This window comes from Macaca fascicularis, chromosome 1 (genome assembly GCF_037993035.2).
Source record: "Macaca fascicularis isolate 582-1 chromosome 1, T2T-MFA8v1.1".
In the NCBI taxonomy this organism is placed as follows: domain Eukaryota; kingdom Metazoa; phylum Chordata; class Mammalia; order Primates; family Cercopithecidae; genus Macaca; species Macaca fascicularis.
In genome coordinates, this window is record NC_088375.1 from 164,123,112 (window position 1) to 164,140,635 (window position 17,524).

The window sequence follows — 17,524 nt, forward strand, 5'->3', positions numbered from 1 at the left end:
GGACAAAGAGTGTCTCCTTTATTGAAATTCTAATTCCTTCTACCCCTACTAGCAGTAAACTGACAAATGATCTCATTTGCCCAAGACTAAGATGGTTCCCAGGATGTAGAGCTTTCAATTTTAAGACTGGAAAATAGTCCCAGGAAAAATGGATGAGTTTGCCACTCTAGAATACAGATAGGCCAAATCCAGACTTGGTCTCTCTCTCTCAGAATTTTGCTTTCCAAAGCTCCATTTTCTCTACATTTTAGGATCTGTTATTTGCAGCAATCCACTTCCAGATTTCGGCTTCTTTATTAGTTATGTATTGCATTTGGTTGCATACATCAGAAATCTGACTAGAAGCTTAACCAAATAGAGAAATATTTTTCTCAAGCAATAGAAGCATGAAAGTGTGTAATAGAAGCATGAAAGTGTGTAAACTCCATAAAGTGTAAAGGACTCGAGTTCCATCTATCTTTCTTCTTTCTCAACTTTAGCATGTGACTTTTGTCCTTATAATCAAAAAATAATTCCTCTATCTTCAGAAGCTGCATATTCATTTTATGCAAGATTAAGACTAAGGGTAAAGTATAAGAAAAGAAGCACACTAACTGAGGCTGAGTTTAATAACAACCAAAAAAAAAATGGCTTTCTCAGAAGCCTTCCATCCAGTGGAATTCCACATACATCTCATTATTTTGGTTGTGTGACTACTCTTAATTTCAGGGGACTCTGAGAGATGAGTATTTTTCATTGATTTATTGATGCCTCAAAAGAATAAGGCTGCTGCTAGTAAAGAAGAAGAAAGAAAGGTAAATTGGTGAATGCTGAATGACATAGATAAAATACATATTTTATTGAATTTGAGAGAAAATATATAAACTTCTTAAAGATAGGTAATAATAAAAGAGCCTACTTTACACATAATTCTTCACAAATAAATTTTGCTTGGTGATTCAATTAAGTTCATGGCTTACACATTAAAACTTCAAGGCCGGCCATGGTGGCTCATGCCTGTAATCCCAATACTTTGGGAGGCCAAGGTGGGCAGATCACCTGAGGTCAGGAGTTCGAGACCAGACCAACATGTGAGACTCCGTCTCTACCAAAAATACAAAACTTAGCTGGGCATGGTGGTGGGTGCCTGTAACCCCAGCTACTCAGGAGGCTGAGGAAGGAGAATCGCTTGAACCTGGGAGCAGAGATTGCAGTGAGCCGAGATTGCACCACTGCACTCCAGCCTGGGTGACAAGAGGGAAACTCCATCTCAAAAAAAAAAAAAAAAAAAAAAAAACAATTTCAAAGAAATATGAATGACCCTTATGGAATTAGACTGAGTCAAAGAGAACACAGGTAACTCCAGCCCTTGTTCCTGTTTGTTAGTTCTTGCAAGTCTGAATTTTTTTAGGCTTGCTCTAAAGCCAATATCACGAACTCCATCACCATGGAGGTAACATAAATCAGTGAAAAATATTGGTATAATCAATACTTTTTTTTTTTTTTTAGTGAGACAGGGTCTTGCTTTGTCACCCAAGCTGGAGTGCAGAGGTGCCATCTTGGTTCACTGCTGGACCTCTTGGGATAAAGCAATCCTCTCATCTCAGCCCCCAGAGTAACTGAGACTACAGGTGTGCACCACCACACCTGGCTAATTTTTTGTTTTGTTTTGTTTTGTTTTTTTGAGGCGGGGTTTCACCATGTTGCCCAGGCTGGTCTCAAACTCATGGGCTCAAGTGATCCACCCGCCTCAGCCTCCCAAAGTGCTGGAATTACAGACATAAGCCACTTCATCCAAAGGCACACATTTTGATTGCATTTTAAAGATTGCTGAATATTCTTTATATCTAAAGACAAATATGCTTTCTTCCATTTTTTTTGAAGCACATACACTTTTGGGTCTATATTTCATTTTCCTTCTTTTAAAACATAATACAGAGAAAGAGTTCTCTACAATGAGAAACTAACAGTGTATGCACAATATGAATGATAACTAGCATTTGACCCGGAATTGGAAAGTTAATTGTGAGTGATATGTCTACAGCAAATGAAAAAGGACTCACCCTATCTAAAGGGGCACCTACTAAGTAGAGCTAGGCCATTATTATAATAGCATGCAAAAGTTTAGACCCGGTGCTGCCAGATTATGATTAGGATCCAGATATTTTATATGAAATTTCCTGAGTTTGAACTGCTGGCTCAAAAAAAAAAAACCTTACAAACAGTATACAAAGTAAATATATCAGGTCTGTAATTTATTATAGATTTTGATAATGGATCATCAGATGGATACTTTTGCTCTAGGAAAACACCCAGAACATTTCCATAATGTCAAGTCATTGAAAGCAGTACAAGAGCATAAGATGTGTGGACATGGGGCAGAGAGAAAATAAAACTGGTAAACCAGATTTGGGGGTGAAGAAAAACAGAGCTTATGTATGATATGCCCTGATGTCATGAACGTGTATTAGGTGCTTTAATTATATTGTGCAAGGATTCTTTGTATAGACTTCAGACTCATTTTAAATGCTTTTCAAGTAATAGTAGCTATCAATACACATCAGTAAAAATAGGGCCATCTAGAGTAGTTGGCACCAATAAATACTAATGAGGGTCAATAAGTGTTTTGCAGGACAAAATGCCAAGTCATAACTTTTGATCTGCAAGATCTCCAAGGCTATGAATTAGTTACGAGCAAAAACATTGTGGGAGCAGAAGGAAGGGTGAACTACAGTTAGACTAATATGATTTTAAACCTTATAGAGGATGGCTAAGAAGATAGGCTTTGAGGCCAGGCACAGAGGCTCATGCCTGTAATCCCAACAATTTGTGAGGCCAAAGTGGGAGGATTGCTTGAGGCCAAGAGTCTGAAACCAGTGTGAGCAACGCAGCTAGATCCCCATCTCTACAAACAATTTGAAACATATGTATAGCCAGGCATGGTGGAGGGTGCCTGTAAAGCTTAGGCAGGAGGATCGCTTCAGCCCAGGAGCTCAGGGCTGCAATGAGCCGATATCACAACACTAGGTTCCTAGGCAACAGAATGGGCCCTATTTCTGAAAAGAAGTAAAAGAAGACAAGTTTTGTAATTAGGCATACATGATATAAAAGTCAATACCAGTCACTTAATAGTTCTATGAAATTGAATATGCTGTTTCATTTCTTTAAGCATCAATTTTTTCATCTGCAAAATCTCACTGATGATAGTCACTATTTCACAGGTTGCTGTAATGTTTAAATAAATGCATAGATTAAACAGCACCATACACGTAAAGCACTGAGCAAAGTCGCTGGTACAAAATAAGATCTTCAACACCTGATATATACAAGACTTCTATGAAGACACATGTACCTTTTGTGTATATATATATTTTATATACAATATACAGGAAAGCTACCATGTGCAAGGAAATGCCACCAGTTTTATTTTAATCACACCTAAAAAAATATAGTGTTATAATAATGCATGAACTCACTTCAAATTATTTTTTCTTGGTGAAATATTTGTAGTATATTCATTCTGTAGAGCTTAGATTTAACAGCAGTGTATTGATTTAATATAAGTTTTCCCTAGTTAGTTACACCAGAATGTTTTTCACTTTAGAGGAAGAATGGCATAAGTTTACTGTGTTTAACCACAATCCCATTTTTGCACTGATTTAATAAACCAATGGTGTTTTATTCAAGTGTAGGATGAGAACCTGAATGGGAGCATTTGACAAATGTTGAATCAAATGCCCCTTCAGGCCTGGAAATCAATAACTCATGTTTCTCTCACTGAGCAAACACAGACAAGGCAGAACATGCCTGTAATCACAGGTCTTCCCTTCAGATTCTCCTGAGTATAGAAGAGTACATTAGTCGTCAAAACTTTTTTGACATCTCAGAAATTGCTTCTAGTAGAAGACACTGTTCCCTCTAGAACTCTTTTCTGTTTTTTGCAACATCATATAGGCAGGGACTATCTCTGTGCTGTTCACAACTATATCCCATCATTGATGAGTGCTCACCAAGCACTTGTTGTGTGAATTAACCACAGTTCAGTCTTTCCATGTTGATAATTCTCCTAGGAGACCAGAGAAAAGTCAAAATGTCCAAAATAGCGCTTAGAGTTAGCACCATCAATTTGAACAATTTATTACTTGTCAGTTTTGAGTAAAATATGCAAAAGCATTTCTTATGGTTCTTTTTCCCTCACAACAATGAGCACATATTACATATTCAATAACTACTCACTTGCAGGGGCCTTTGAAAACAGTATGCTGAGAATAGATAGGGCTCAAGGACAGTATCTCCAATTGAACTTTTAATGAACTCCCGTAGGCGCCAAGAAGGCGGACAAATAAGGAAGAGCATAGAGACAAGGAACTAAGCAGAAGGTTACATCTGGGTAAAGAAAGTTTGTTTTGCATTGTGTTCTTTCTGCTGACGTGGGGTTTATGGAGTATGAATAAAGTGAGGCGGAGGCTCTGGGTGGGGCCGCCATGTTCTCTGTTTGTCTTTGTCTTTTGTGTCTGTTCATTCTCCACCACCCCCGGCACGGACCCCAATACTGACTCAACCAAACTTAATTTCTAATCCTTTCCATTTTCTTTTGGTAATAATTAGCAAAGCCAATTTTATTCAAATATAATCTAAAGGGTACATAGCTTGTTCCCGAAAATAAAGTGGCAACATAATGAATTCATGAGACTGGAAATCTTCAGGTCATGACAGCAGAGCTAATTCTAATAAAAGAGGCAGAATACAAGTTTTCAGTTGAGAAGGAATAAAACATTCTTCTAGATTAATACTCATTTTCCTTAACTGTGAAGCAGATTGAAAAGAAAAGATAATGAACCAATTTAGTTTAATGTCCAAAGTGATTGCATTACATAAGGGTACCAGAATATTCTATGACTGCAAAACTCATTTTGTTACCTATTTTACAGCCTTCAATGGCAACCTATTTTGAGCAATTTGAAAAAGGGAATTAAGGTTCTATAGAGGAGAAAATTACAGCAATTCCAGTTACATAAATGTAACTAACTCAATAAAATACAATCTTTCCTCTAGAATTCATCAGCAGATCAGCACATAGATGAAATAAATCCACACAAAGACAGTTCCCATTGATAACCTTGCTATTTATAAAATAGATGGCAGTATTCTTCATAATGTCAAAGACTTGATTATTTGGGAAAAAAAAAAAAAAAGCCAATGTCACTTCAAAATAATAAGGTACAACCAAACAAAACCTGAACCCTGAAATTTAAGAAAAATGTTTTTTATTAAGTACATTCCACCAATTCTTATATGTATGTCTGAAACATACCATATGTGGTTCAACTCACACTAAGTAGGAATTTGGTTTCTGCCATATACTTTCTACTTTATTTCTCTATGAGCAATGTATTATTTTGAATTAAATATACATATGTACATTTATATTTAATTTAGCCTTCAGTATTTTGTTTTGACTTTGTAGTAGGATGAGCATGCTTAAGAAAATGCAATAGGAAATTTATTTACTGCATAAACCATGTGAATCTCAAATGTGACAATATTTTCTTATTTCTCAGAATGCAAGCTAATAGTGGAAAGCAAAGAAAGGAATACATCTATATGATTAGACAACATGATAACAGAGACTAAAGGTATGTGGAAAAATTCTGGAACCCATGTCTTCAAATGCACCTCTCTACATTCTTTCCATATATGACAGCGCGCTCAAAAGACAATATTTTACGTATACAAAATTTTATAAATACAGTCTAAATCTTAATAAAGAACAAGCTTTTGCTTTTTGGTTCTCTCTGGTTCCTAGTTCATTCATTTATCTTCTTATCTTTTTTCTTTCCTTTTGTCAATTTTCTGTAGTTTTTTGTGTTAATGCTTACCCTAATTATTTTCAAATTAAGCTACAAATGAACCTCTACATAACTTTCTTTGGCAACTTTGATGAGTAAAACTTTCACCATCATTCAACTCTAAATAGGTTGCTATATCCATTGTCATTTCTTAACTCTCATGTAGCAATACTTTTTTAGTTTACAATACAGGGAATCTTTCTAAATGGTTTTCTATTCTTGATTTCGAATTTAATGTACTATGTTCAGAGAGCACACTCTGACCTTCACAGGGACTTCTTTTGAGACCTAACACCTGACCAATGTTTATAACTTTTTCATGTATCCTTAAAAAAAATGCATATTTTCTATTTTGAGGTCCAGGTCAAGCCATTAGTTTTGTTCAAAATCGTTACACTATTATTTGGTCTACTAACTTCTGATAAAGGTTTATTAAGAATATCCTATTATGATTATGAATTTGTCAAATTTATCTTATAATTATGTGGAATAAGATAATAATTATAAGATAAATTTGACAAATTCATAATCATGATGGTTGGTTATATATAAATATATATTTATATTTAATAAATATGTAAATCTATATTTATATTTATATAGATATGTAAATACATATTTATATTTATATAGATATGTAAATACATATTTATATTTATATAGATATGTAAATACATATTTATATTTATATAGATATATAAATATATATTTATATATAGATATGTAAATACATATATTTACATAGATATGTAAATACATGTATTTATATTTATATACATTTTTAAATACATATATTTATATTTATATAAGTGTATATATTTATATAAAATATATAAATACATATTTTATATAAAAAATATAAATACATATATTTACATAAAATATATACATATATTTATATTTATACTTTTTTTTTTTGGAGACTGAGTCTTGCTCTATTGTCCAGGCTGGAGTGCAGTGGCATGAGCTCAGCTCACTTCAACTTCTGCCTCCCGGGTTCAAGCAATTCTCCTGCCTCAGCCTCCCGAGTAGCTAGTGTGGTGGCACCCGCCACCACACTCGGCTAATTTTTGTATTTTTAGTAGAGATTAGGTTTCACCATGTTGACCAGGCTGGTCTTGAACTCCTGACCTCAAGTGATTCACTCACCTCAGCCTCTCAAAGTGCTGGGATTACAGGCGTGAGCCACCGTGCCGGGTCAGTTTTATTTATGTTCAGACAATATTGGGTACATAGAAATTTATAATTTTTATATCAAAAATTATTTTTATTATTATGTAGTGGCCTTTATGTCTACCAATGTTTTTTGCCATATTTTCTGCTTTGTCTTGTTTCACTTTGCCAGTTCTCATTTGGTTATAATTTTCTTGGTATATATTTTAGTTATTCTTTTATTTGTTATCTTTCTTTGTGGTTTAATTTCATATTTGGCTCTTCGATATATCATATAGCTGAATTTTGTAATATTTGTCAACTGAATTATCTTTTAATAGCAATAATCTATACACATTTATTGAATATTCATGTGTAACAAAATGATCATATTTCCACCATTTTTGTTTCTGTTTTCATTTTCCTCCTTGGCTGCATTCTGTAGGACTGATAGTTTTAGATAATAATAATTAACATTGATTGAGCATTGAGTAGGGCTAGATATTTTAATGGCTTTACACGTATGATTTTATTTAACCTTCACAACAACTCTGTGAAGGGAGAAACTATTAATGTCTCCACTGTACATTTGAGGAGCCTGAGGCACTAAGAGCCTAAATAACTTGATCCAGGTTATATGACCAGTAAGAGGTAGAGCTAGAATTGAAATTGGCAGCAAAATTCTAGAAATTATGCTCTTAACTAACATATTGTACTCTTCTTAAAGTACCTTCTACAATGATTTTAAATGGCTTTTGTTTTCGAAAAAAATCTATACTTACATCCATAAGTGTTTCCAAAACTTTAGAATCTGACATCAACAATGGAAAATAAGCAAAAACTTTCTGAAAACTTGCTATATTATTATTTTTCTATTTATTGCCTAAAACTGAAAAGAAATTACTTGAGGAAAAAAAATCAACACAAATAATGTTCTAAGACTTCCTAGCCTAGCCATTGAGAAGGTCTAGCATCTTCTGCTTTCCTGCTTTTTGGACCCTAAGATGGCATGTAAGAAAGTCAACTTACTAATCCTGTTAGAGAGAGAGGCCATATGGAGTGGCCATGGAGGGATGGGATGCAGCATGGAGCAAAGGTCAGATGAAGAAGGAGCACCAGGTGCCAGAGATGTGAGTGAAGAAGCCATCCTGAATATTCCAGCCCCTAGTCACTGTAGGCATCCCAGCTAAGGCCCCAGACATCATGAAGCTGAAATAAATCACCCCTACTCCACCTTCTTGAAACGTTTTACAGAGTCATGAAAAATATTCGACTGTGTTCCTTTGAACCACTAAGTTTTGAGGTGGTTTGATATGTAGCAATAGATAACCAAAATAAGAGGAATACTTGGAATTGTATGAGAGATTAAAATTTTGGTTTAGATCTGATTAAGACCTTTAATATCTGAAGATGAATATTTCCTTTTAGGTCAAAGTAACTAGAAAAGTTACGAACCCAACCTAAAATGTCCTCAAGGGGAGGAGAAAGGATTGTCAATTTCATGTCCTAAAGGCAGGGATAAGAAAGTAATAACATTTCTTTCAGATTGTACACTACTGAGTACCATTCATCGACAATTCAATTACGAAATAAAAGGATCTGTATAATAACCATATTAAGCTGTTTTACACCTGTAGACAATCACAGGTTACAGATAGAAAGTAGCTTACAAGAATTATAAGGGTTTATAAATGTTTATTTCTTGATCTTTTAAAAATGTAGTGTAAGCTTTCTGCAATGTATAATAATACATATACCATCAATTCTAAACCTATTACTAGGCACAAAGATGTTTATAAAATTTTATGGGTTTCTCAACATTTATTTTCTCAAAGAATTTTTTATTTCTTGAGTGTTTATTTACTTGGTCAAAACGTTAAGTGTTTTAAGAAGTGTTGAAAAACCTTATGGAAGAAATCTGAGACTCAATAGAAGAAATGCAAGCAATATATTAGAGAAAAAATATAAATTTTAATATGAAATAAAATTTTACCTGATGAAAATAGAGCATTGAAGAAAACAAGAATGATTAGATAGAAGAGGGTAAAACAAGACAGACTAATCCAATAAAAATATTAGACACAGAATGGCTATTATTAAAAGTCAAAAAATAACAAATGCTGGTGAGGCTATGGAGAAAAGGGAACACTTAGACACTGCAGGTGGGAATGTAAATTAGTTCAGACCCTGTGGGAAGCAGTTTGGAGATTTCTCAAAGAACCAAAAATAGAAGTACCATTCAACCTAGCAATCCCATTACTGAGTATATATCCAAAAGAAAATAAATCATTCTGCCAAAAAGACACCTGCACTCTCATGTTTATTGCAGCACTATTCACAATAGCAAAGACATAGAATCAACCTAGGTATCTGTCAATGGTGGATTGGATTGAGACAGTGTATGTAACTCTCATGGGATACTATGCAGCCATAAAGAAGAAAATCATGTCCTTTGTAGCAATACAGATGCAGTTGGAGGCCATTTTCTTAAGCAAATTAACACAGGAACAGAACACCAAATACTGCATGTTCTCACTCATAAGTGAAAGATAAACATTAAGTGTATATGGACATAAAGATGAGAACAATAGACACTGGGAACACCAAAGAGGGAAGTAAGGAGGGAAAATGGATTGAAAAACTATTATTGGTCATATATTCACTATTTGGGTGACAGTTTCAATTGAAGCCCAAACCTCAGCATCACATAATATATCTATGGAACAAACCTACACATATACCCCACAAATCTAAAATAAATATAAATAAATATATATGCCCAAATTTGGAATAGATCATATTCAAAATTCTGAGAAAAAAATATTAGACACAAGAATAATACACTGCATAAGCATCCTGTATTAATCCATGTTTTTAACTGAATCCCCCAATTATGCAGAAAATTGTTTTATTAAAAGACTGAATTTTGGAAGGCCTGGAAAACCAGAATGAGGTTAATCTTCCGGGAAGAATGTCCAAAACAACACAACAAAATTGGCAAATTTTATCAATTAAATCCCCACTACTGCTGCTAATCCAACAAGTAGCACAGAAAGTCACTCTTGGAACTAATGAAAAATTGCTGCTGTTTCTGCTTTGGTCACCAAAGAGAGCCAAACACTAATACTGCCAGAAAAATAACAGAAATGTCAAGTAAAACCTCCTCCTCCTCTCTCCCTTCCACATCAAATTCTCACTCTCATACATATAAGTAGCGAAGCCTATGTCACATGCCTCCATGGTAGCTGCAAGGGTGTCCGGGAATCTGCATCCTGCCTCCTCCCTTAGAGGGAGGACACAGCAAGGAATTGTCTCCAATATGTGCAAAGATAATACCCCTCCCCGCCCAGAATAAAACAGATGAACACTACACCTACCAAAAAGCCATGATATGGAAAATGTGTGTGATGAACAGTGGACAGTGCAATAAATTTAGATGCTTCTTGAGAAGAGGGACTTTATCTTCCTAGTTCGCCTAGAATAGAATCTGGCAAATGCACAAAAGGGATTAAATGAATGACTCAATTACGGAATGCTGGCCACATTTTACATATCCATCATTCCAATATATATTAATATGCTTTGTAAATTAAGAAGAGTTTCCTATGTATTTTTTCTTTTTGATGACTATAATGGAGTGGGGATGAGGAAAGTAGCAAAAGCTTCCAGACACTACTGATTAAGTGCATGAAACGAAAATGAACATAGGATGACTAATATAGCCTAATTAAATTATTAAATTTCAAGGACGAAGAAATAATACTTCAGTAACCCAAGGGGAGAAAATAAACCACTACAAAGAAAAAACAATATCAAGCCGACCTCAGACATCTACATGGTATTCAAGTCTAGAAGGCAATGGAGCAAGTGTCTGAAAGAAAGAAATTCAGTGTCTACAAGGTCTAGAGAGAATGTAACCCAAGTTCATATGCTCTTAAGTTGTTCTTAAAATATAAAAGTAACAGATATCTTCACATGTGCAAGACCTCAGGAACACAGTATCTGTGAATTTTTCTGGACAGAAAAAAACCTACTTGACATTGAAACCTAATCAAGAGACCAATCAAAATAAAAATATTCTTAGAAAAACTGGAGAAACAACTAATGACTACTTATGGTTCCAGAACAGAATAGAAATGTCATTTGCTTAAAAACGTGAAAGCAGTAACTCACCTAAAAAAGACTAGCCAGAGAAAAAAGGGAGAGGGGGTAAATGTAATAGTACAAATATTTCCGTTTTCTTAATAGCTAAATAATATATAATGCTTCTAAATGACACACATCACAAAAAAAATGACTCCAAAATCTTTTTTTTCATAATCTTTTATTGTTAACCCTGGAAGGATCTTTTACAAAATCGTATCTCTTTTAGTAGAGAACTACTCGTTTAAATTTAGCAATTACTTTGGTTTTACCTATTTCTTTTTCTTTCTTTAAAATTATGTGAGCATAAATTTAAAACTTTTAATTTAAGAAGTAGTGGATATAATCTCATTATAAAAATTATTTCTCTCTATCCCCTATATCTAAGTGTGCATAAAAAATTTCGGGAGTAATTTGTTGTTGTTTGTGAGGGAAGGAAAGTGTCCTCTAAAAACATCATATTCCACCCGAATTTTTTCCACTTCAAAAAAAAGCAGTGAACACTCTCAAGCATGAAAGAATCCAAGAAATTTAACAAACTCAAGATTTTGCTGGGGGACAAATATGCTTTCATTTATGCCAGTAAAATTAAACCAATAAACAAATTACTGGAAAATATGTATGATTCAAATCATTTTTATTCAAAAAAGTGAAAGCCAAAATCATCTTCACTCACACAACTTACTGTCTACATTTATTTACATGACTTCATTGTCCCCTAAAAACATCATATTCCACCAAAATGTTTTTCTCATTAAGAAAAAGCAACCAATGGCCAGGCACAGTGTCTCATGACTGTAATCCCGCACTTTGGGAGGCCGAGGCAGGCGGATCATGAGGTCAAGAGATCGAAACCATCCTGGCCAAAATGGTGAAACCCGTCTCTATTAAAAATACAAAAATTAGCTGTGCTTGGTGGCACGTGTCTGTAATCCCAGCTACTCGGGAGGCTGAGGCAGGAGAATTGCTTGAACCGGGACCCAGGAGACAGAGGTTGCAGTGAGCTGAGATCCTGCCACTGCACACCAGCCTGAGCTACAGAGTGAGACTCCATCTCAAAGAAAAAAAGCAAGAAAGCAAGAAAAGAAAGAGAGAGAGAGGAAGAAAGGAAGGAAGGAAGGAAGGAAGGAAGGAAGGAAGGAAGGAAGGAAGGAAGGAAGGAAGGAAGGAGGGAGGGAGGGAGGGAGGGAGGGAGGGAGGGAGGGAGGGAGGGAAGGAAAGAGAGAAAGAAAAGAGAGAGAGGAAGGAAGGAAGGGAGAGAGAGAAAGAAAGAAAGAGAGAGAGAGAGAAAGAAAAAAAGAAAGAAAGAAAGAAAGAAAGAAAGAAAGAAAGAAAGAAAGAAAGAAAGAAAGAAAGAAAGAAAGAAGGAAAGAAAGAGAGAGAGAAAGGGAGAAAGAAAGAAACAGGAAAGAAGGAGACAGAAAGAAGAAAGAAAAAGAAAGAAGGAAGGAAAGAAAGAAAAAAAGAAAGAAAGGAAGAAAGAAAGAAAGAAAGAAAGAAAGAGAGAAAGACAAAGAAAGAAGAAAGAGAGAAAGAAAGAGAGGAAGGAAGGAAGGAAGGAAAGAGAGAGAGGGAAAGGGCAATGAACATTCTCAACCATGAAACAATCTAAGAAATAGTACAAACCCGAGACTTTGCTGGGGGAAAATATGCTTTAAATTATACCAGTAAAATCAAACCAATAAAGAAATTAATGGAAAATATGGATGACTCAGATCATTTTTATTCAAAAAAGTGAGAGCCAAAATCATGTTCACTCACACAACTTACTGTCTACATTTATTTACATGACTTCATTGTTCCACTGTTGTCATCGATATAACTCTACTCTTCCAGGAAACTCTTGCTCAGAAAGTCAGAAGTTGAAAATAACTTTTTTGTTAATTCCAGGAATTTCATGAAAGACACAGCAACTCTTCAATAAAAAGCATAAACAAGAGTTTACATCTCCAGGCTCTCTAAACCCCTCATCTCAAAATCTACCAGTGTTAAACTGTTTTACCACGTCCTTACCGAATTCTAAGCAAGTCCCCATCTTAAAAGCCCAGTCTTAACCTAGACTTTAAATCACTCATAACTATAACCTGACTTTGGCCCATTTCCTTTGTGGGCCAAGTGATACCAAGACACCATCAATACAGTGCTCCTCTTACCATGGTAAGAATAAATTCAGCTTTGTCTTATCATTGCTTTGGTAACATTTCTAGTGAAGCTAGCATTCAACAAAAGTCAAAACTGGAAAGTAAAAAAGCAACATAAATCAAGATAAGAAAATACATGAAAACCCAAGCATACCTCGAAAGATCAGAATAGGGAGGAGGAGTATGGTGTATAACAGCACAAGGCAAATAAGACTATGAAGACCAGCCGGGCGCAGTGGCTCACGCCTGTAATCCCACCACTTTGGGAGGACGGGGCAGGCGGATCACAAGGTCAGGAGATAGAGACCATCCTGGCTAACACAGTGAAACTCCATCTGTACTGAAAATACAAAAAATTAGCCAGGAGTGGTGGCACACACCTGTAGTCCCAGCTACTCGGGAGGCTGAGGCAAGAGAATCACTTGAACCCAGGAGGCAGAGGTTGCAGTGAGCCGAGATGCACTCCAGCTTGGGTGACAGAGCAAGACTCCATCTCCCGTGCCCCCCAAAAAAAGACTATGAAGACAAAGATCCTGGTCTGGTCAATGTCTGACATGGACCTGGCTCCCTTAAGAATATGGTCCTGCCAGATCTGGTGGCTCACACCTGTAATCCCAGCACTTTGAGAGGCCAAGGCAGGAGGATTACTTAAGCCCAGGAGTTCAAAACCAGCCTGGGCAATATAGTGAGACCCCATCTCTATGAAAAGTAAACAAAGTTGCCAGGCATAGTGGCATACACCTGTAGTTCCAGCTACCCAGAAGGCTGAGGTGGGAGGATCACTTGAGGTAGGAGATCAAGGTTGCAGTGAGCTGTGATCATGCCACTGCACTCCAGCCTGGGCAACAGAGCAAGACCCTGTCTCAAAAATTTAAAAATAATAATAATATGGTCCTAAGACATAGCTATTGCATTCCTACTTGAGGGACTAAGGAACAAAGACCAGTATTATATCTTTGCCTTCTATTTTGAGGAGTTATTTATCAAAAGTGTAGATCAAGGACTGTCTACTTCAGAAGCATATTCTATCCTGGGCCCTATCCTTAATCAGAATCTCTGGGAAGAGGTATGGAAATTAGCATATTTAATAAGCCATGCCCTTTAATAAACTCTTACACCAATGTCAGAGAATCACTGAGCAAAATGTCCAATCATCATATTAAATTACCCTTTTCAACACTGGGCATCTAATTAAAACAGCTGAGTGCTTCTGGATGGAATAGATAGTGGTAAGGTAATTCGGTAAATCAAATGCTAAAACTTTTTCTCCCTGAATCCAACCCCTCTTCTCAAGTTCATGGACTGCATTCCCCATCCACCCTCCCCTTACTGTATAAGTTGACTGATTAGATAGCAATATTACTAGTAAGGCACAGCAACCTGACTTCTTTGCAGCATTTATCACAACTGTAATGTCTTTCATTGTTCCATTATTGGCTTAAACTCTATTTTCCCTGCAGGATAGTAATCTCTATTAGCAGAGGGAACAAGTCTGTCTTATACACAGTCATAGCTCCAAATCCTACCACAGTGCTAAGACATGATAGATTTTCAATAAATAGCTGTTCAATTAATTAAGAAAATCATGGAAAATATCAGTCAAATACAATGATTTCAGTTCTACTGAAATCGATGGTGAGACATTCTCTCTCTAATAGTAATCAGTCAACAAGTTGTATTGTTTCCTAGGATCACTCCGTGAAAATAAAATAAAGCCATCGGCATGAAAGAGAAAGTCTGGGTAGGAATTAGAACAATGGAAAGAGTAAATGGTTTGGAACCTTATGGGAACATTTTAAAATCCAAGATAATACATTTGTGTAACCTCAGGCTCTCTGTGAAACCTCAGGCAAGCTGATCCTTCTGAGATCCCCGTTGTCAGTGAATTGGATGTTATATTAGCTACTTCACTGACTTGTGGGTTAGATGGATTGACAGACTATGACCCATGGGCCAGATCTGGCCTATAACCTGTTCCTGTACAATCTGGGAGCTAAGAATGGTTTCTACACTTTTTTTCAAAAGAATTAAGCTATTTTATTTGACATGTAGTAGATAGTCACAAAGCAGGTCCATATATTTAGTTTTCTGATATCCTAATGTATTTCCACAAACCTTTTAAGTCTACAATTCTATACAGTTTTCCATCAGGGAAGCAAGATACATATAATTTTTTTGTATTTAACTAATTAACGGTTTTAAGAGGGTTTAGTCTCTAAATCAGTAACAATTTAGTCATAACACCATACAAACATTTAAATATTCAGGAAAGAGATTTTTAAGATTATCGCTTAGTCTTATAAAATGGTGAATTTTAACCAAATTGATACCTCTGTATTCTTATTTATGTTTCCTGTACTCTTACATCACACTGCTTGGCAAGTAATGTAAGTTTTGATGTAATTTAAAAATTCAAGTAGGTGTAAACAAATTCTAATTTGTTAAACAATTCATATATTCCCCTTTAGTTACTACACTACCTCAGGATTAATTCTCCTTAAAAAAGTAATCATCCCACGTAGAAAAAACAGCAGAGCTTCATCTCTTCCTTAAATATTTTCGAGTACTATAAGAATACAAATCCATAAAAACTTGATTAAAATTTGACATTTCATCTTGCTTTACTAATTATGGAATAATAGAAAGATGTAAAAACATGTTCCTTAATATTTATATTCTTAACAGAGAAATATAAAGAAATACTGCAATTATGGTTATGGGCTATGTTCCAGCCTCTTCAAGTACAGGACACAACTATGGTTCTTACCAGTAAGGAGAAATGAACAATCAGTCTTACAAAACACAAAAGAAAGATGAGAGGCACAAAAAGACAAACTGACTTTGGCTTTTAAGAACCTAATGTTAATCCTGAAATGCCAGATTCAGTAACACCACAGCAAAACAAAAGATTTCAGCAGCAGGTCACCACTTCACACAGTATTAAGAATTCTGAAATACGTAATAGCCTTCCTCCCACCTCCCACTCAATCTACTGGGTCGTCTTTTTGCTTTTCCTGCTTTTTCACTGCAGACAGTTCAAGGCTTGCCCACTGCATCGGTTCAGCTTTTCTCATAGTGATCTCAATCTTTGTTGCAGTTGTAGTTACATAACTTCACTTTACATCAGTCACACCCCATATTTTCACATTTTGATCAAATTCCTTCTCTCCTTCAAATACAATGTGCACATTTAACAATGTGCTATGGGCTTCTACTCGACTAACTTCTGGAAGTGAATCTTTAGCATATACTGAAATGGTAACTTCACCTCCAGTCTGATGCCAGTTATGTGTACATGGAACAACTTTTGTCCCAGCATCCTTTTTAGTCCACATGTGTTTCCCTGTTGTACAGCCCTCTTGGGCTAAGAATGTATTAAAGTCAGAAGATTTTCTTCTACAACAGCTTAGGTATTTCATCTCCTCATGGAAAATAGGTACTCCAGAATGATATACACAGACTTCTTCTAGACTTTCTAGACACCAATATGTCTTTGAACACCCTCCATTCTTACATGAGGTCCCAACCTTAATTTCATCATTGTCTTCTTCTTTCTTATCTTCGTCATTCCCTGATGACAGTTTGTCAAGTGCTTGTTTTAGAAAGGCAGATATTTTTAATTCCAAATTTGTCATTGGTTCATCTGGGCTTGGCGTTTTTATTGCTTCTACTAACTTAGGAGCTTGAATGATGTGTTCTGAAATTTGGGTTTCAATTCAGATAGTTCCTTCTTCTCAGTAGTCTTGACTTCAGGTTTGACTGGCTCAGGTGGCTTCTCACTATTATGTCTACCTTATGTATAGCCTACAATGCTTAAAAATCAGAAAAATCCATTGTTCTCTTACAGCAAGACCAACCCTTTAATGCATCGTGAAAGACTGGGACACCTGGGTGGTACGTGCAAGCATCATCGGAATTGGTCTCAGGATCGAAGCACTGACCGCAGCCCCAGTTGTAGCACAGCAAGGCCATTTTCTTTTCCCACCATCACAGGCAAGGCCCAAACACTGGGAACGGCAAGAGGATGTGTTAGCCACTCCCATGTCGCTAGCACTAGTCTGACAACTGAGGAGACTGCCAGCTTCCGGACTACACAATTTTTTTTTTAAATAGAGACGAGGTTTCACCATGTTGGCCAGGCTGGTCTTGAACTCCTGACCTCAGGTGTTCTGCCTGCCTCAGCCTCCCAAAGTGCTGGGATTACAGGCGTGAGTCACCATGCCCAGCTAATTTTCACACTTTTAAAGCATTCAGAAGAAG

At 36.0% G+C, this 17,524-nt stretch overlaps 1 pseudogene; it reads right to left on the reverse strand.

The window, feature by feature from the left end:
• Positions 1-16,248: 16,248 nt before the first annotated feature.
• On the reverse strand, positions 16,249-17,260 carry LOC102139442 (cysteine and histidine-rich domain-containing protein 1-like; annotated as a pseudogene).
• Positions 17,261-17,524: the final 264 nt, after the last annotated feature.